This window comes from Ranitomeya variabilis, chromosome 2 (assembly GCF_051348905.1).
Source record: "Ranitomeya variabilis isolate aRanVar5 chromosome 2, aRanVar5.hap1, whole genome shotgun sequence".
Classification (NCBI taxonomy): Eukaryota; Metazoa; Chordata; class Amphibia; order Anura; family Dendrobatidae; genus Ranitomeya; species Ranitomeya variabilis.
This window is the reverse complement of record NC_135233.1, coordinates 397249232-397267435: the sequence shown is the minus strand read 5'-3', so window position 1 is coordinate 397267435 and position 18204 is coordinate 397249232. Positions and strand designations below refer to the sequence as shown.

General features: G+C 49.4%; 1 protein-coding gene across 6 annotated transcripts in view; it reads right to left on the bottom strand.

The window, feature by feature from the left end:
- Positions 1-4895, bottom strand: part of PCDH11X (protocadherin 11 X-linked) — a 1508525-nt gene extending 1503630 nt beyond the window's left edge. For 2 of the 6 annotated variants that reach the window (XM_077286500.1, XM_077286502.1), the window contains exon 1: positions 4315-4883. The gene's annotated coding sequence lies outside the window, so the exon portion shown is untranslated. Of the gene's footprint in view, positions 1-4314 lie in introns of all 6 variants that reach the window. The other 4 variants (XM_077286505.1, XM_077286504.1, XR_013221426.1 and 1 more) reach the window with 3 other exon arrangements.
- Positions 4896-18204: the final 13309 nt, after the last annotated feature.

The following is an 18204-nucleotide window of genomic DNA, read 5'->3' as shown; positions in this document are numbered from 1 at the left end:
CAGCACTCTAAACCTCCATGGTCCCAGCACCCTAAACCTCCATGGTCCCAGCACCCTAAACCTTCATGGTCCCAACACCCTAAACCTTAATGGTCTCAGCACCTTAAATCTCCATGGTCCCAGCACCTTAAACCTCCATGGTCCCAGCACCTTAAACCTCCATGGTCCCAGCACCCTAAACCTTAATGGCCCCAGCATCTTCAATCTCCATGGTCCCAGCACCTTAAACCTTCATGGTCCCATCACCCTTAATCTCCATGGTCCCAGATCCTTAAATTGTAATAATCCCAGCACCCTAAGTCTTAATGTTTTCAGCATCCTAAACCTTCATGGTCACTGAATCTTAAATCTTGTCGGTACCTGAACAATAAACCTTGATGGTCAGTATCAAAATGGTGGTTGTGATAATATTATTTTCCTTCCATCACACCAGATCTTGCACCATTTATTATTCTGCATGAACTATTTAGTAGTCAAGTGCAATGCAAGGTGCAGGTAAATGTGGCAAGTGGGAGCCACATTGGTGTTTATCTGCTGCGCCACATCTGACCTTGGGTGATTGTGTCATCTCCAAATATTTTCAAGTGATGCATTCGACGCCTGCACTGTCCAAATCCTCCCCCATCTTTACAGTTTGCCAATACATCGCCCCAATCTAATATTTACGTAGTAAAGCAGAAGGAGGGCAGTTATATTTTAAAGGGACTTAAATTCTCCAAGGTGTTAGAACTTTTGCAATGGACCTGAAAAAGGAAAAATAAATAAAAAATCCAATCTTGAATTTAGATTTATACTGGAGATGGCAGAAAGTCAACGACTGCGAGACCCTTTGTTTCAAAATGTACAACCTGTATAATCCCGCTCTTGCTCGCTGTATCACACATTAAACACAACTACAAGGGCAGTGTAAATCCTCAAACAGGGAAGATTCGGAAGGAGCTAAAGCAAGAAGAGGCTTTTTATATTTTCTGGCAAGGATCTTCCCAAATCTATAGAACACTACTAACGCAGTCCTTTAAAGTTGTGCCTTTTGTACTTTTTGTCAGAACGGTGACCGTCTACCGATACCTTATAGAGAACTATGTGCAATGTAGACTCATGGGTTCTAAGAAAACTCAGGTGGGCTGCAGATATCGAATCTAGCGTGACCCAGGGTTGCACTCACCCTATCACGGCTGCACCGTCTGGTGGTGGCTCGTTCTTAAATCCTTGCAAATTTGGTGGTTGCTGGCTACAATTTTGCAAATTTCCTCCCTTTCTTTGGATTAACTACCAACCCCAGGCTTCTTTAGTCATAAACATGATGAAGAACACAGCTCGCTTGGGATATAAGTTGACCTATAGATCCCACAAACCATAAATACAGCAATCAATCCACTGGCCATTTATTGTATCACGGTATACATGATTCCTTACAACCATCATGACCTTTGAACAAATAGCGTTCCTCGTGAACTTCTTCATTACTTTTCTCTACGTTGAATACAAATGTATGAGAAGACCCCAGGTTCACATCTTTGATCATCTCCCCTGCAGCAGAAAAAACAATCTCACAGAAGAGATACTACAACATGGCATCGCATTGATCCTGCGAGCACGGAATAGACGTCTTCGCAATCTTCCATTGTGGAAGGAGCCTATCCTGAGAAGCTCAAAGATGGGGAAGGGAAAATTGAGTTCACATTGTCAACTCGGAGATTGCGTTTGAGGAAACTGGAAGACTATTCGAGGATAAGGGAAGGTTCCCTCCAAGATTATCAGCCTTGGATTATAGTCTACCATTGGAAGACCAGCACCATCAACATCCAAACTAGTGTCCCTAATGTACGTGAAGCTTAAAATAAAACACAATGTTGCCTGTTCCTCAAGACCCACATTCTAAGAACACCACATCTTTATTTTTTTCCGCTCATTGAACAATCCAACGCCTGCACATTTCCAAATCCAAACACCCCATGTGTCTTACTAAGCAGGAACACTGCGTGGGAAATTGGCACTAGAATAGAAGTGAGATAAATCTTGGAATCTTTGCGTTTCTTGGCTGGATTGTATTTTTTTTCTCCTTCCTCGCCCCCTAAAACAAATCATCATCCTTCTGGATTTACTGTAGGATAGGTAACAACATGTATCCCGGTGGCATGAATTATGGAGACAACATATGGGGAATTATGTGCATCTTGCAGATGGGAAGATAGATAGATGCCGGTGACAACCACAAATAGTTTCTGTTGCTATTTAGAGCAGCCATTCTTTTTAGTTTATGGCTCCAGAGCCCCCATGAAAGATGTATATTTGTTGTCAGCCTGATTCTGTTAGACGGGAAAATTTAAAGCTTCCTGGGAGATTGATGCGGAGCACTGGTCTGCATTATGTACGACTCAAGCAACTGTGGCAAAACGTTTTATTCCAAAATTGATTTTACCTGGACACTACTTGTGCGTGTTGAATATATCTACAGCACAGACATTAATCAATATCACCCTGCAGAGGAAGATGGCATCACACGGCCAGGCTCCTTTATTTCCCATAATAAATGTCTCATAATAACAATATTAACACGGTAATTTCTGCCTATCACCCCGCTCTTCGCCGTGGACATTTGGCTGTCAGATTGTCATTTCTGGCTATCCATCTACTGCACTATGAGGATAGATTTTTTTTTTCTTTGCTTTCCAGTGGCTCCACACAATAATGCTGCGTTGATGCTCACAGAATGGGCTCAGCTAAACAGAGAGTCTGTTCATAGAAATCTACAAGAACTGTTCAGCACTACAACTAGCTCCACTCATGCACTTGGCTTGGCATGTGAAATACCGCGCATCGCTAATATGGGCGCCTAGCAGAATTTCCCTGGTGGGAGCTCGGGGCACTGTCCTCAGCATGAAGCCTATATATTTTATATTGTATGTGCGCTCATTATATATATTTTCCTATTTCTCCTGAATTATTGATAAACACAATGTATCAAGAAACTATTTACGTTAAATGTTGCACCTTGTGAAGCCACTGCAGATACAGGAGCGCCCCAGAGCTGCTTTCCCCCTACCTACCAGTTGCACTTAGCTCTCCATCTGCAATGGTCACCTCTTCCCCACATCCACCAGGTGCCTGGAGGGCTTCAGCCTCCATCACTGCAGCCAAGTCCTCCTGCCTGACCACTGCACATCTCCAACCCATCACTGCAATCCCCCTGGCCACTATCATGTCTGTTCCGGCTGACAATGTGAATGAAGCCATAGGACACAAGTTGCATCGGGCTATTCCTCTCCTTATCTGGCTCCTAAGAAGATGCAGGGACACGGAATGACAAAAGGAAAAGCCTGACTGAGGGATGAGGTGGGAGACGCTCTGCATGGCGATGGCACAGCTGTCTCGCTGGAGGGTAAAATCTTCCATTACACACATTTAGTGAGAGGTGAGGAAGCTTTCACCAGCCACCTGCATGTGCATCCATGGAAGTGATGGGCAGCCCCAGCATCACCAGCCACACATCAATTGCAGTTTATTGGATTTGCATGCGAAGAACAAGGGTTACTTTCATGTGACTTGTCAGTTCTGCGCTCAGAATCCTAATTCAAGGAGCAGCGATGGGATGTAAGTCCTGAGCCTTGCTCCAGCTCCAGTACCCTGCCCCTGGATGGGGGGCTCCAGCATGGGGAGCAGGGGGGTGCACTGCAACTGGATGGAGGGCTCCAGCATGGGGAGCAGGGGGGTACACTGCAACTGGATGGAGGGCTCCAGCATGGGGAGCAGGGGGGTACACTGCAACTGGATGGAGGGCTCCAGCATGGGGAGCAGGGGGGGTACACTGCCCCTAGATGGGGGGGTACACTGTCCCTGGATGGGGGGCACACTGTCCCTGAATGGGGGGCTCTAGCATGGGGAGCAGGGGGGTACATACACTGCAACTGGATGGAGGGCTCCAGCATGGGGAGCAGGGGGGTACACTGTTCCTGGATGGAGGGCTCCAGCATGGGGAGCAGGGGGGTACACTGTCCCTGGTTGAGGGGTACCCTGTCCCTGAATGGGGGGCTCCAGCATGGAGAGCAGGGGGGTACATACACTGCAACTGGATGGAGGGCTCCAGCATGGGGATCAGGGTGGTACATTGTCCCTGGATGGAGGGCTCCAGCATGGAGAGCAGGGGGGTACACTGTCCCTGGTTGAGGGGTACCCTGTCCCTGAATGGGGGGCTCCAGCATGGAGAGCAGGGGGGTACACTGCCCCTGGATGGAGGGCTCCAGCATGTAGAGTAGTGGGGGGGGGGGGGAATAGTGGGGTACCCTGCCCCTGGATGGGGGGCTCCTAGCTTACCTTTAATTCCTGTCTGGCAGACCCGGTGCTGTGACAGTTCTGCAGCCGCTCCAGAGCATCATCTACAGTGATAGTAGCAGTCCCGCCGCCGGCGAGTTGAACCATTCACAACTGCTGTAACCCTGGGCTCACTATCTCCTGCTTCATTCCATATAAACAGCCGGGTCCCTCCTGGAAGAAGAAGAGCGCGGAGTATCCGAAGTTGTGGCGGAGTCCTGTGCCTCAGCTGGCAGCGGTGCAATCCCACATCTCCGAGGAGCACAGTCCACACACAGGCTGGGAGATGCGGAGCTGGTCCGTGGGTGCGGATCCCGGCGGTGCGGAGCTGGTCCGTGGGTGCGGATCCCGGCGGTGCGGAGCTGGTCCGTGGGTGCGGATCCCGGCGGTGCGGAGCTTGTCCCTGGGTGCGGATCCCGGCGGTGCGGAGCCCGGAGCCTGCGCTGCCGCCTCTGCCGCTGTCTGAGTTCTCTCTGTGCGAGGAGGCAGCATTCCTCTCCTCCAGTGACATCACGGGGGCGGGGCTTAGTATGCAGATCGTGGAACCTTTCCCTGGCTATTTTCTGTGCTTGTTCTTAAAGGTATCGTCCTGCTGAATTCCCCCCCCCCCCCCCCCAGAGCAGGAGATCGCCCCGCAGCGCCCCCCATGTACACGGCGCGTTATGTCTGCTGCTTCCCCGTGCAGCACTGCTGTGTGGCTGGATGTGCTGCTCCTCATCACCCTCATACAGTGACTGTCGGTGCAGCCGCAGCCTGGAGTCTCCCTGCTCGGAAAGCTCCACAGGGATCAATGCTTCTGAAAATAGAGCAATTCTCTGCAGCACTGGATCCCTGTGTGCTTAACGGCGGCAGAAGCCAGCCTGCCTATGATGGTTAACCCTCCACTGCCTGCTGCAGGGGGACCATTGTGCATCCGGGGGGCTTCACCGATGGATCAGGTGGGAGGGCTGCACAGTGCAAAGAGGTGGGCGGCAGCTCCGGCGATGGATCCAGGGTTCTGCAGAAGGGCTGACAGCCGCCCTGGCACATGTCCATTTCCTGGGAGCGCATAATAATACTGTGCAAACACCTGGGCTATGGCTGTCACAGGGGAGCAGACCCCACAAAGGAGCAGACCCCATAAAGGAGCAGACCCCACAGGGCAGCAGACCCCACAGGAGAAGACCCCACAGTAGAAGATGATCCCACAGGCTGGTCCAAATAACTAAAGCAATTGTTACCATCCACCTCTCGTGTCTCCCCTTTTCCTCATAGTTTGTAAGCTTGCGAGCAGGGCCCTCATTCCTCCTGGTATCTGTTTTGAACTGTGATTTCTGTTATGCTGTAATGTCTATTGTCTGTACAAGTCCCCTCTATAAGTTGTAAAGCGCTGCGGAATATGTTGGCGCTATATAAATAAAAATTATTATTATATTATTATAAAGCACACTCCACAGGGGAGCTGACCCGACAGGGGAGCAGACCCCACAGAGGAGATGACCCCACAGGGGTGCAGAACCCACAGGGGAGCAGAACCCACAGGGGAGCAGACCCCACAGGAAAGCACACTCCACAGGGGAGATGACCCAACAGGGGAGCAGACCCCACAGGGGAGATGACCCCACAGGGGAGCAGACCCAACAGGGGAGCAGAACCCACAGGGGAGCAGACCCCACAAGGGATCAGACCCCACAGGGAAGCAGAACCTATAGGAGAGCAGACCCCACAGTAGAAGATGATCCCACAGAAGATGACCCCACAGGGCAGCAGACCCCACAGGGGAGCACACTCCACAGGGGAGATGACCCCACATGGAAGATGACCCCACAGGGGAGCAGAACCCACAGGGGAGAAGACCCCACAGGGAAGATGACCCCACAGGGAAGATGACCCCACAGGGGAGCAGACCCCACGGGGCAGCAGACCCTATAGGGGAGCAGAATGCAGGGGGTGATGACAGCAAGCTCTACAGCCCCAGTTGCTGTGACACTACAAGTCCCAGTATGGCTGGGCTCCTGGGTGTTGTAGTCATGCAGCTCCTCAGGTCTCCTGCCTGATCTTACTACTTTACATTCCACAGCAGAGAGCAGGTTGCAGCATTCTGAGACTAGTGATCAGGGAGCAGAAGAGGAAAGACTGAGGCTCTGGTCTGAGCCTCTCCAAGCCCCCTGACACCCCCTCCCCCCCATGCCCCCTGACACCCACACCCCCATGCTCCGGGGTTTCAGTGAGTAGGAAATTCCAATTTCATGCAATGGTCCCCATCATCAGCTCTGGTGACAGCCCCCCTGGATGCACCTTGTATCTGGCACAGGGCATCTATTGGTAATCCTTTGTATGCCAGACCACCTAGTGTGGGATGCCAGCCTGCCACCATGCATATGATTGATGCTGAAAATGAGTGAAATCCTTATAAACGTTTATCTATCACAGATCCACAGGTAATATTCACAAAATGCAAGAAATCATTCCCACAGTTTCCCCAGTGCCACCCTGCGCCAAACAGAGTCCACCGGGTCAGAGGCCTGGTGCCTTTCAGGACGAGCTGTGAGGATTGTCACCAGGGGTGTACATACAAATCGTAGGGCCCGATAGTAGAAGTCCTAATTGCAACCCCTCCTCCCCAAAAAATAAAAACATTAAATAATTGTCAGGGTCACAGAAGAGCATCTACTATATAATTGTCTAAGGGTCACTTCCGTCCTTCTGTCTGTCTGTCTGTCACGGATATTCATTGGTCGCGGCCTCTGTCTGTCATGTAATCCAAGTCGCTGATTGGTTGTGGCAAAACAGCCATGACCAATCAGCGACGGGCACATTCCGGCGGAAAAATGGCCGCTCCTTCCTCACCGCTACGTCATCATCTCGCGAGACCGCAATGCACTCTTGAGACCGGAGCGCACGAACAGCTTCGGTAACCGCTTCGCTTGGATCCGGGGGCTCCGGAGGGTGAGTATATAACTATTTTTTATTTTATTTCTTGTTTTTTAACAGGGATATGATGCCCACATTGCTATATACTATGTGGGCTGGGCAATATACTACATGGGCTGGGCAATATACTACATGGGCAATATACTACGTGGCTGGGCAATATACTACATGGGCTGTGCTATATACTACGTGGCTGGGCAATATACTACGTGGGCTGTGCTACATACTACGTGGCTGGGCAATATACTACATGGGCTGTGCTATATACTACGTGGCTGGGCAATATACTACATGGGCTGGGCAATATACTACGTGGGCTGCGCAATATACTACGTGGGCTGCGCAATATACGACGTGGGCTGCGCAATGTACAACGTGGGCTGCGCAATGTACAACGTGGGCTGCTCAATATACAACGTGGGCTGCGCAATATACTACGTGGGCTGCGCAATATACGACGTGGGCTGCGCAATGTACAACGTGGGCTGTGCAAAGTACAACGTGGGCTGCTGTTGTGAATTCTGCTCTTGGGCTCCCTCCGGTGGTTATAAGTGGTAGTGCTGCTGTCTTTGGATCGCAGCATTCATCAGGTGTGTCCACTTATTGCAAGTCTGACTGGGCTATTTAGTCTTGTTTGACCCTTTAGTCAGTGCCAGTTGTCCATTGTTCCTGGAGGATTTACATCCCTGCCTGGTATCTCCTTCTTTGCTGTTCATTTCATCAAAGTTAAGTTCTGGCCTTGTTTTTTGCAGTCCACATGCTGTGGGCCTTATTGTTCAGTTCTTTTTCATGTTTTGTCTTGTCCAGCTTGGTCTGTATAAGGATTTGTTCAGCCAAACTGGTATCTCTGGAGATGCAGATATACCCTCCATATCTTTAGTTAGATGTGGAGATTTTGTATTTTCTGTGGTGGATATTTTTTAGTGTTTTAATACTGACCGCATAGTACTCTGTCCTATCCTTTCTATTTAGCTAGAAGCGGCCTCCTTTGCGAAATCCTGATTTCAGTCTGCGTATGTTATTTCCCTCTCCTCTCACAGTCAATATTTGTGGGGGATTTTCTCTGAGGCAAGATAGTTTTCCCTTTTCTATCTCTAGGGGTAGAGCTAGCGCGAGAGCAGAGTTGTGCACACTATGGCGTTGTCTTCCGAGCGGAGTCCTGAACCTATGCAGTGTGATAGGATTGTGTCTAGAGCTGAACGACAAGGATTCAGACGTCAGAATAGGTTGTGTTTTTACTGCGGCGATTCTGCTCATGTTATTTCGGATTGCCCTAAGCGTACCAAGAGAATCGCTATTTCCGTTACCATCAATACTGTACAACCTAAATTTCTGTTATCTGTGACCCTGATCTGCTCATTATCGTCATTTTCTGTCATGGCATTTGTGGATTCAGGCGCAGCTTTAAACTTAATGGACTTAGAATTTGCCAGACTGTTGTGATTTTGCTTTTTGCTCCCTCTAGTGGTCATTAGTGATTTGACTCTGGAGCGTCTGTCTTTTCCTATATCCTCACCTGGGCCGTTAGTTCAGGGGCGTTGCTATATAAGCTCCCTGGACCTTCAGTTCAATGCCTGGCATCGTTGAAATCAGAGCTAATCTGTTGTGCTCTTGTCCTCTGATCCTGTTCCTGTTTTTCAAGCTAATTCTGCTTCTTTGCTTTTTGCTTTTGTTTTGTTTGGTATTTTTGTCCAGCTTGTTCCTATCTGTATCCTGACCTTTGCTGGAAGCTCTAGGGGGCTGGTGTTCTCCCCCCGGACCGTTAGACGGTTCGGGGGTTCTTGAATCTCCAGCGTGGATTTTTATAGGGTTTTTGTTGACCAGATAAGTTATCTTGCTATATTCTGCTATTAGTAAGCTGGCCTCTCTTTGCTGAACCTGGTTCATTTCTGTGTTTGTCATTTCCTCTTACCTCACCGTTATTATTTGTGGGGGGCTTGTATCTTGCTTTGGGGTCCCTTTCTCTGGAGGCAAGAGAGGTCTTTGTTTTCTTCTCCTAGGGGTAGTTAGATTCTCCGGCTGGCGCGAGTCATCTAGCGATCACCGTAGGCATGATCCCCGGCTACTTCTAGTGTTGGCGTTAGGAGTAGCTATTTGGTCAACCCAGTTACCACAGCCCTATGAGCTGGATTTTTGAATCTTGCAGACTTACACGTTCCTCTGAGACCCTGTCCACTGGGGTCATAACAGTATGCCAGGCCAGTATTAAATGTTTAATGCATTGCAGAAGTGGGATTATAAGAAAGAAAATTTTGAGTTTTTTTTTTCCCTCTCTCATTTTTTTTTTTCTTTTCCCCTTTACCTCAGAGTGGCTTAAGCTTGCTGCAGACATGAATGTCCAGACCTTGATTACAAGTGTGGACCAGCTTGCCGCTCGTGTGCAGGGTATACAAGATTATGTTACCAGAAATCCTAGGTCTGAACCCAAGATTCCGATTCCTGAACTGTTTTCAGGAGACCGATTTAAGTTTAGGAATTTCAGGAATAATTGTAAATTATTTTTGTCCCTGAAACCTTGTTCGTCTGGAGACTCTGCTCAACAAGTAAAAATTGTTATTTCATTCTTACGGGGTGACCCTCAGGATTGGGCTTTTTCGTTGGCGCCAGGAGATCCGGCATTGGCTGATATTGATGCGTTTTTTCTGGCGCTCGGTTTACTTTATGAGGAACCCAATCTTGAGATTCAGGCAGAGAAAGCCTTGCTGGCTATGTCTCAGGGCCAGGACGAGGCTGAGGTGTATTGCCAAAAATTTCGGAAATGGTCCGTGCTGACACATTGGAACGAGTGTGCACTGGCCGCTAATTTTAGAAATGGCCTTTCTGAGGCCATTAAGAATGTTATGGTGGGTTTTCCCATTCCCACAGGTCTGAATGATACCATGTCCCTGGCTATTCAAATTGACCGGCGGTTGCGGGAGCGCAAAACCGCAAATTCCCTCATGTTGTTGTCTGAACAGACACCTGATGTGATGCAATGTGATAGAAAAACCGCAAATTCCCTCATGGTGTTGTCTGAACGGACACCTGATTTGATGCAATGTGATAGAATCCTGACTAGAAATGAGAGGAAAATTCATAGACGCCGGAATGGCTTGTGCTACTACTGTGGTGATTCTACACATGTTATCTCAGCATGCTCTAAACGTATATCTAAGGTTGTTAGTCCTGTCACCGTTGGTAATTTGCATCCTAAGTTTATTCTGTCTGTAACTTTGATTTGCTCACTGTCATCTTATCCTGTCATGGCGTTTGTAGATTCAGGTGCTGCCCTGAGTCTTATGGATCTCTCATTTGCTAAGCGCTGTGGTTTTATTCTTGAACCATTAGAAAATCCTATCCCTCTTTGGGGTATTGATGCTACGCCATTGGCAGAAAATAAGCCGCAGTATTGGACACAGGTTACCATGTGCATGACTCCTGAACACCGCGAGGTGATACGTTTTCTCGTTCTACATAAAATGCATGATTTGGTTGTTTTGGGGCTGCCATGGTTACACACCCATAATCCAGTCCTTGACTGGAAGGCTATGTCAGTGTCTAGTTGGGGCTGTCGTGGTATTCATGAGGATTCCCTGCCTGTGTCTATTGCTTCTTCTACGCCTTCGGAAGTTCCGGAGTACTTGTCTGATTATCAGGATGTCTTTAGCGAGTCCAGGTCCAGTGCATTGCCTCCTCATAGGGAATGTGACTGTGCAATAGATTTGATTCCAGGCAGTAAATTTCCTAAGGGAAGACTGTTTAATCTGTCGATACCTGAACATACCGCTATGCGTTCATATATCAAGGAGTCTCTGGAGAAAGGACACATCCGTCCGTCTTCTTCCCCTCTTGGTGCGGGATTCTTTTTTGTGGCTAAAAAGGACGGATCTTTGAGGCCTTGTATTGACTATCGGCTTTTAAATAAGATCACTGTCAAATTTCAGTATCCTTTGCCGCTGTTGTCTGACTTGTTTGCCCGGATTAAAGGTGCCAAGTGGTTTACCAAGATAGACCTTCGTGGTGCGTACAACCTTGTGCGCATTAAGCAAGGGGATGAATGGAAAACCGCATTCAATACGCCCGAAGGTCATTTTGAGTACTTGGTGATGCCTTTTGGGCTCTCTAATGCCCCTTCAGTTTTTCAGTCCTTTATGCATGACATTTTCCGGAACTATCTGGATAAATTTCTGATCGTTTATCTGGATGATATTCTGGTTTTTTCTGATAATTGGGACTTGCATGTGGAGCAGGTCAGGATGGTCTTTAAAATTTTGCGTGAAAATTCTTTGTATTGTCAAGGGCTCAAAGTGTCTTTTTGGTGTACAGAAGGTTCCCTTTTTGGGGTTCATTTTTTCCCCTTCTGCTGTGGAGATGGACCCAGTCAAGGTCCGAGCTATTCTTGATTGGACTCAGCCCTCGTCAGTTAAGAGTCTTCAGAAGTTCTTGGGTTTCGCTAACTTCTACCGTCGTTTTATCGCTAACTTTTCTAGCATTGTGAAACCTTTGACGGATATGACCAAGAAGGGCTCCGATGTGGTTAATTGGGCTCCTGCTGCCGTGGAGGCTTTCCAGGAGTTGAAACGTCGGTTTACTTCGGCGCCTGTTTTGTGCCAGCCTGATGTCTCGCTTCCCTTTCAAGTTGAGGTGGATGCTTCAGAGATTGGAGCAGGGGCCGTTTTGTTGCAGAGAGGCCCTGGTTGCTCTGTTATGAGACCTTGCGCCTTTTTCTCTAGGAAGTTTTCGCCTGCGGAGCGAAATTATGATGTGGGCAATCGGGAGTTGTTGGCCATGAAATGGGCATTTGAGGAGTGGCGTCATTGGCTCGAGGGTGCTAAGCATCGTGTGGTGGTCTTGACTGATAACAAAAATCTGATGTATCTCGAGTCTGCTAAATGCCTGAATCCTAGACAGGCCCGCTGGTCATTGTTTTTCTCCCGATTTGACTTTGTTGTCTCGTATTTACCAGGTTCAAAGAATGTGAAGGCCGATGCTCTTTCCAGGAGCTTTGTGCCTGATGCTCCTGGAGTCGCTGAACCTGTTGGTATTCTTAAGGATGGTATTATCTTGTCAGCTATTTCTCCTGATCTGCGACGTGTGTTGCAGAGATTTCAGGCTGATAGGCCTGATTCTTGTCCACCTGACAGACTGTTTGTGCCTGATAAGTGGACCAGCAGAGTCATTTCCGAGGTTCATTCCTCGGTGTTGGCAGGTCACCCAGGAATTTTTGGCACCAGAGATCTGGTGGCCAGATCCTTTTGGTGGCCTTCCTTGTCTAGGGATGTGCGGTCATTTGTACAGTCCTGTGGGACTTGTGCTCGAGCTAAGCCTTGCTGTTCTCGTGCCAGCGGGTTGCTCTTGCCCTTGCCTGTCCCTAAGAGACCTTGGACACATATCTCCATGGATTTCATTTCTGATCTTCCAGTGTCTCAGGGCATGTCTGTTATCTGGGTGATATGTGATCGCTTCTCCAAGATGGTCCATTTGGTTCCTTTGCCTAAACTGCCTTCCTCTTCCGATCTGGTTCCTGTGTTTTTCCAGAACGTGGTTCGTTTGCACGGCATCCCTGAGAATATTGTGTCAGACAGAGGATCCCAGTTCGTTTCCAGATTCTGGCGATCCTTTTGTAGTAGGATGGGCATTGACTTGTCGTTTTCGTCTGCTTTCCATCCTCAGACTAATGGACAGACGGAGCGAACTAATCAGACTTTGGAGGCTTATTTGAGGTGTTTTGTCTCTGCTGATCAGGACGATTGGGTGACCTTCTTGCCGTTAGCTGAGTTTGCCCTTAATAATCGGGCTAGTTCCGCCACCTTGGTTTCGCCGTTTTTCTGCAACTCTGGTTTCCACCCTCGTTTTTCTTCGGGTCATGTGGAACCTTCTGACTGCCCTGGGGTGGATTCTGTGGTGGATAGGTTGCAGCGGATCTGGAATCTTGTGGTGGACAACTTGAAGTTGTCACAGGAGAGGGCTCAGCGCTTTGCCAACCGCCGCCGCGGTGTGGGTCCCCGACTACGTGTTGGGGATTTGGTGTGGCTTTCTTCCCGCTTTGTTCCTATGAAGGTTTCCTCTCCCAAATTTAAACCTCGTTTCATTGGTCCTTACAAGATATTGGAAATTCTTAATCCTGTATCCTTTCGCCTGGATCTACCTGTGTCGTTTGCTATCCACAACGTGTTTCATAGGTCCTTGTTGCGGCGGTACGTTGTGCCTGTGGTTCCTTCTGCTGAGCCTCCTGCTCCGATGTTGGTTGAGGGCGAGTTGGAGTACGTGGTGGAGAAAATCTTGGATTCTCGTCTCTCCAGGCGGAGGCTTCAGTACCTGGTCAAGTGGAAGGGCTATGGTCAGGAAGATAATTCCTGGGTGGTCGCCTCTGATGTTCATGCGGCCGATTTAGTTCGTGCCTTTCACGCCGCTCATCCTGATCGCCCTGGTGGTCGTGGTGAGGGTTCGGTGACCCCTCACTAAGGGGGGGGTACTGTTGTGATTTTGCTTTTTGCTCCCTCTAGTGGTCATTAGTGATTTGACTCTGGAGCGTCTGTCTTTTCCTATATCCTCACCTGGGCCGTTAGTTCAGGGGCGTTGCTATATAAGCTCCCTGGACCTTCAGTTCAATGCCTGGCATCGTTGAAATCAGAGCTAATCTGTTGTGCTCTTGTCCTCTGATCCTGTTCCTGTTTTTCAAGCTAAGTCTGCTTCTTTGCTTTTTGCTTTTGTTTTGTTTGGTATTTTTGTCCAGCTTGTTCCTATCTGTATCCTGACCTTTGCTGGAAGCTCTAGGGGGCTGGTGTTCTCCCCCCGGACCGTTAGACGGTTCGGGGGTTCTTGAATCTCCAGCGTGGATTTTTATAGGGTTTTTGTTGACCAGATAAGTTATCTTGCTATATTCTGCTATTAATAAGCTGGCCTCTCTTTGCTGAACCTGGTTCATTTCTGTGTTTGTCATTTCCTCTTACCTCACCGTTATTATTTGTGGGGGGCTTGTATCTTGCTTTGGGGTCCCTTTCTCTGGAGGCAAGAGAGGTCTTTGTTTTCTTCTCCTAGGGGTAGTTAGATTCTCCGGCTGGCGCGAGTCATCTAGCGATCACCGTAGGCATGATCCCCGGCTACTTCTAGTGTTGGCGTTAGGAGTATCTATTTGGTCAACCCAGTTACCACAGCCCTATGAGCTGGATTTTTGAATCTCGCAGACTTACACGTTCCTCTGAGACCCTGTCCACTGGGGTCATAACACCAGAAGTTGTGGTTTCCCCTTGCAGCCTTTACAGAGTCCTATTCCTTTGAGGGGAATTGATGCTACACCGTTGGCTAAAAATAAACCTCATCCTGAATCCTGATTTCAGTCTGCGTATGTTATTTCCCTCTCCTCTCACAGCCAATATTTGTGGGGGGCTGTCTATCCTTTGGGGATTTTCTCTGAGGCAAGATAGTTTTCCCTTTTCTATCTCTAGGGGTATTTAGTCCTCCGGCTGTGTCGAGATGTCTAGGGAGTGTTAGGTACAATCCACGGCTACTTCTAGTTGCGGTGTTAAGTTCAGGGTCTGCGGTCAGTACAGGTACCACCTTCTCCAGAGTGCGTCTCATGCTGCTCCTAGGCCACCAGTTCATAACAGGCTGCACAATGTACTACGTGGGCTGCGCAATATACTATGTAGGCTGCGCAATGTACTACGTGGGCTGTGCAATGTACTACGTGGGCTGCGCAATGTACTGCGTGGGCTGCGCAATGTACTGTGTGGGCTGCGCAATGTACTGCGTGGCTGTGCAATATACTACGTGGGATGTGCTATACACTACGTATACATATTCTAGAATACCCGATGCGTTAGAATCGGGCCACCATCTAGTATCTCATAACTTTCCAGCAGTTCTCTCACCCAACTTGGTTCAGTCGTCAGCACTAGCGATACCTTCCCGCTCCGGACCTTCCCCGCCGGGGCTGTCATCCCCTGCTCCTGCTCGCGTAAGCACGCCTCGGCCCCAGCTTCCAGAAGGATCATGCACGGATTCACCCACAAGCGGTCTCGCAAGTCCTGTTTCCACAGCGTATCCCTCAAGCCTGCCACTAACGGGTCTCACAGCGATATAGCAGAGGGCCCTACACCGACACTGTCGCGCTTCACAATTATAGTATGGATCTCTTGTAGCACGTGCATGTACTGAGTCATGCTCTCCCCCTCCCTTTGTATATGGCTAAATAACTGCATGCGCAATTCTCCCATGTCAGTGGGGTCTCCGTGCATCTCCTCCAGTATCCGTAGAACCTTGCTTAAGGTATCCTGCTCAGTGAGGGGCCGGAGCATGACAGTGCTCCTCGCCTCCCTGTGTAATGCCGGGGTCATGGGGCGCATTCTCCACATACCCCTGACCCGCTCAGTCCAGTCCCACAACAGAGTGCTGCAGTCAGTGAATTAGGGGAGGTTACTCAACATTGCCCCTAAGGACATGCTGGACCTTGAGGCACCCCCAACATCTTGGCCCACCCTCCGTGCCCGTAGACTGCATCCTGCCGACTACATCAAGTGTGAGCAGGCGGGCAGATGCGGTGACAGACAGGAGGCAGATCAAGGGTTAACAGGTTTTAATAAAGCAGGGAGTTACTCCACCTGAGGTAAAATGCGGCAGAACAGAGACTACGGGGGTTTGGTGAGAGGAAAATCAACGCAGGAATAACAAAGAAAGTCGTTCTCAAAGAAGTCACTTCTACATCGGGCGTCTTCCTGACAGGAACGGTTCTGGAGTAGATAATGGCGTCAACAGCCGTCGGCACAATGTGGATCCAGTCCTGAAGAAGACGATGATACGTTCCCAGCTGGCAACGGTGAGTCCTTAAATGTCCCGTGGAGTCCTCAGTAAGGAGACTCCGGTGGCCGGCAATGCATAGGCCACTGTCCTTGAAAATTAAGCAAAGCTCTACGAATATGCATCGGGGATTCAGGAAGCGCTACGGGGCCACGTCTCAGTCTCTGTCAGGCGGCACGCGCAGCACTGACCGTTATAGAGCGATGGGCACCTCGATGTCTGGGAGACAACCTGCACACGGCGGGCGTCTCGACAGTCTCTGCGGTAGGATTCTCTCACGGCCGGACGCGCATCTACGCTGCTAACTGCCCCGAAGCAGGAGCCCTCACTCTCCTAAACCGCGCGCTGCGCCTTCCCGCCTGCTCTGTCTGTTCCTACACGCTGCGCTGCCCCTGGTAACGCTTAGCCACGCCCCCTGTCAGCCCATGCAAAGATCGGTCCGGACGCCTAAACTTTCCCCCGGACAACAGAGTAGACAGCCCCGACAGTTCCGGACCTGGCACAAGAAAGGCACCCCCAGCCCTGTATCTCTCCTTAGGTGTACATCCATAGACATTAATATGGAGACAGTATGTGCCCCCCACATCCACCTCCGGGGGCTTCACTGTCCTCATCTGCATCCATAGACATTGATATGGAGAAAAGTATGTGCCCCCCACATCCTTCTCCGGGGGCTTCTCTGTCCTCATCTACATCCATTGACATTAATATGGAGAAAGTATGTGCCCCCCACATCCTCCTTCGGGGGCTTCTCTGTCCTCATCTACATCCATAGACATTAATATGGAGAAAGTATGTGCCCCCCCATCCACCTACAGGGGCTTCTCTGTCCTCATCTACATCCATAGACATTAATATGGAGAAAGTATGTGCCCCCCACATCCACCTTCGGGGGCTTCTCTGTCCTCATCTACTTCCATAGACATAATATGGAGGAAAGTATGTGCCCCCCACATCCTCCTCCGGGGGCTTCTCTGTCCTCATCTACATCCATAGACATTAATATGGAGAAAGTATTTGCCCCCCACATCCTTCTCCGGGGGCTTCTCTGTCCTCATCTACATCCATAGATATTAATATGGAGAAAGTATGTGCCCCCCTCATCCTCCTCTGGGGGTTTCTCTGTCCTCATCTACATCTATAGACATTATTATGGAGAAAGTATGTGCCCCCCACATCCACCTCCGGGGGCTTCTCTGTCCTCATTTACATCCATAGACATTAATATGGAGAAAAGTATGTGCCCCCCACATCCACCACCGGGGGCTTCTCTGTCCTCCATCTACATCCATAGACATTTTTATGTGGAAAGTATGTGCCCCCCACATCCTCCTCCAGGGGCTTCTCTGTCCTCATCTACATCCATAGACATTAATATGGAGAAAGTATGTGCCCCCCACATCCTCCTCCAGGGGCTTCTCTGTCCTCATCTACATCCATAGACATTACTATATAGAAAGTATGTGCCCCCCACATCCACCTCCGGGGGCTTCTCTGTCCTCATCTACATCCATAGACATTAATATGGAGAAAGTATGTGCCCCCCACATCCACCTCCGGGAGCTTCTCTGTCCTCATCTACATCCATAGACATTAATATGTAGAAAGTATGTGCCCCCCACATCCTCCTCCGGGGGCTTCTCTGTCCTCATCTACATCCATACACATTAATATGTAGAAAGTATGTGCCCCCCACATCCACCTCCGGGGGCTTCTCTGTCCTCATCTACATCCATAGATATTAATATGGAGAAAGTATGTGCCCCCCACATCCACCTCTGGGGGCTTCTCTGTCCTCATCTACATCCATAGACATTAATATTTAGAAAGTATGTGCCCCCCACATCCACCTCCGGGGGCTTCTCTGTCCTCATCTACATCCATAGATATTAATATGGAGAAAGTATGTGCCCCCCACATCCACCTCCGGGAGCTTCTCTGTCCTCATCTACATCCATAGACATTAATATGTAGAAAGTATGTGCCCCCCACATCCACCTCCGGGGGCTTCTCTGTCCTCATCTACATCCATAGATATTAATATGGAGAAAGTATGTGCCCCCCACATCCACCTCTGGGGGCTTCTCTGTCCTCATCTACATCCATAGATATTAATATGGAGAAAGTATGTGCCCCCCACATCCACCTCCGGGGGCTTCTCTGTCCTCATCTACATCCACCGTCTGACTGGGGCACCGGGAT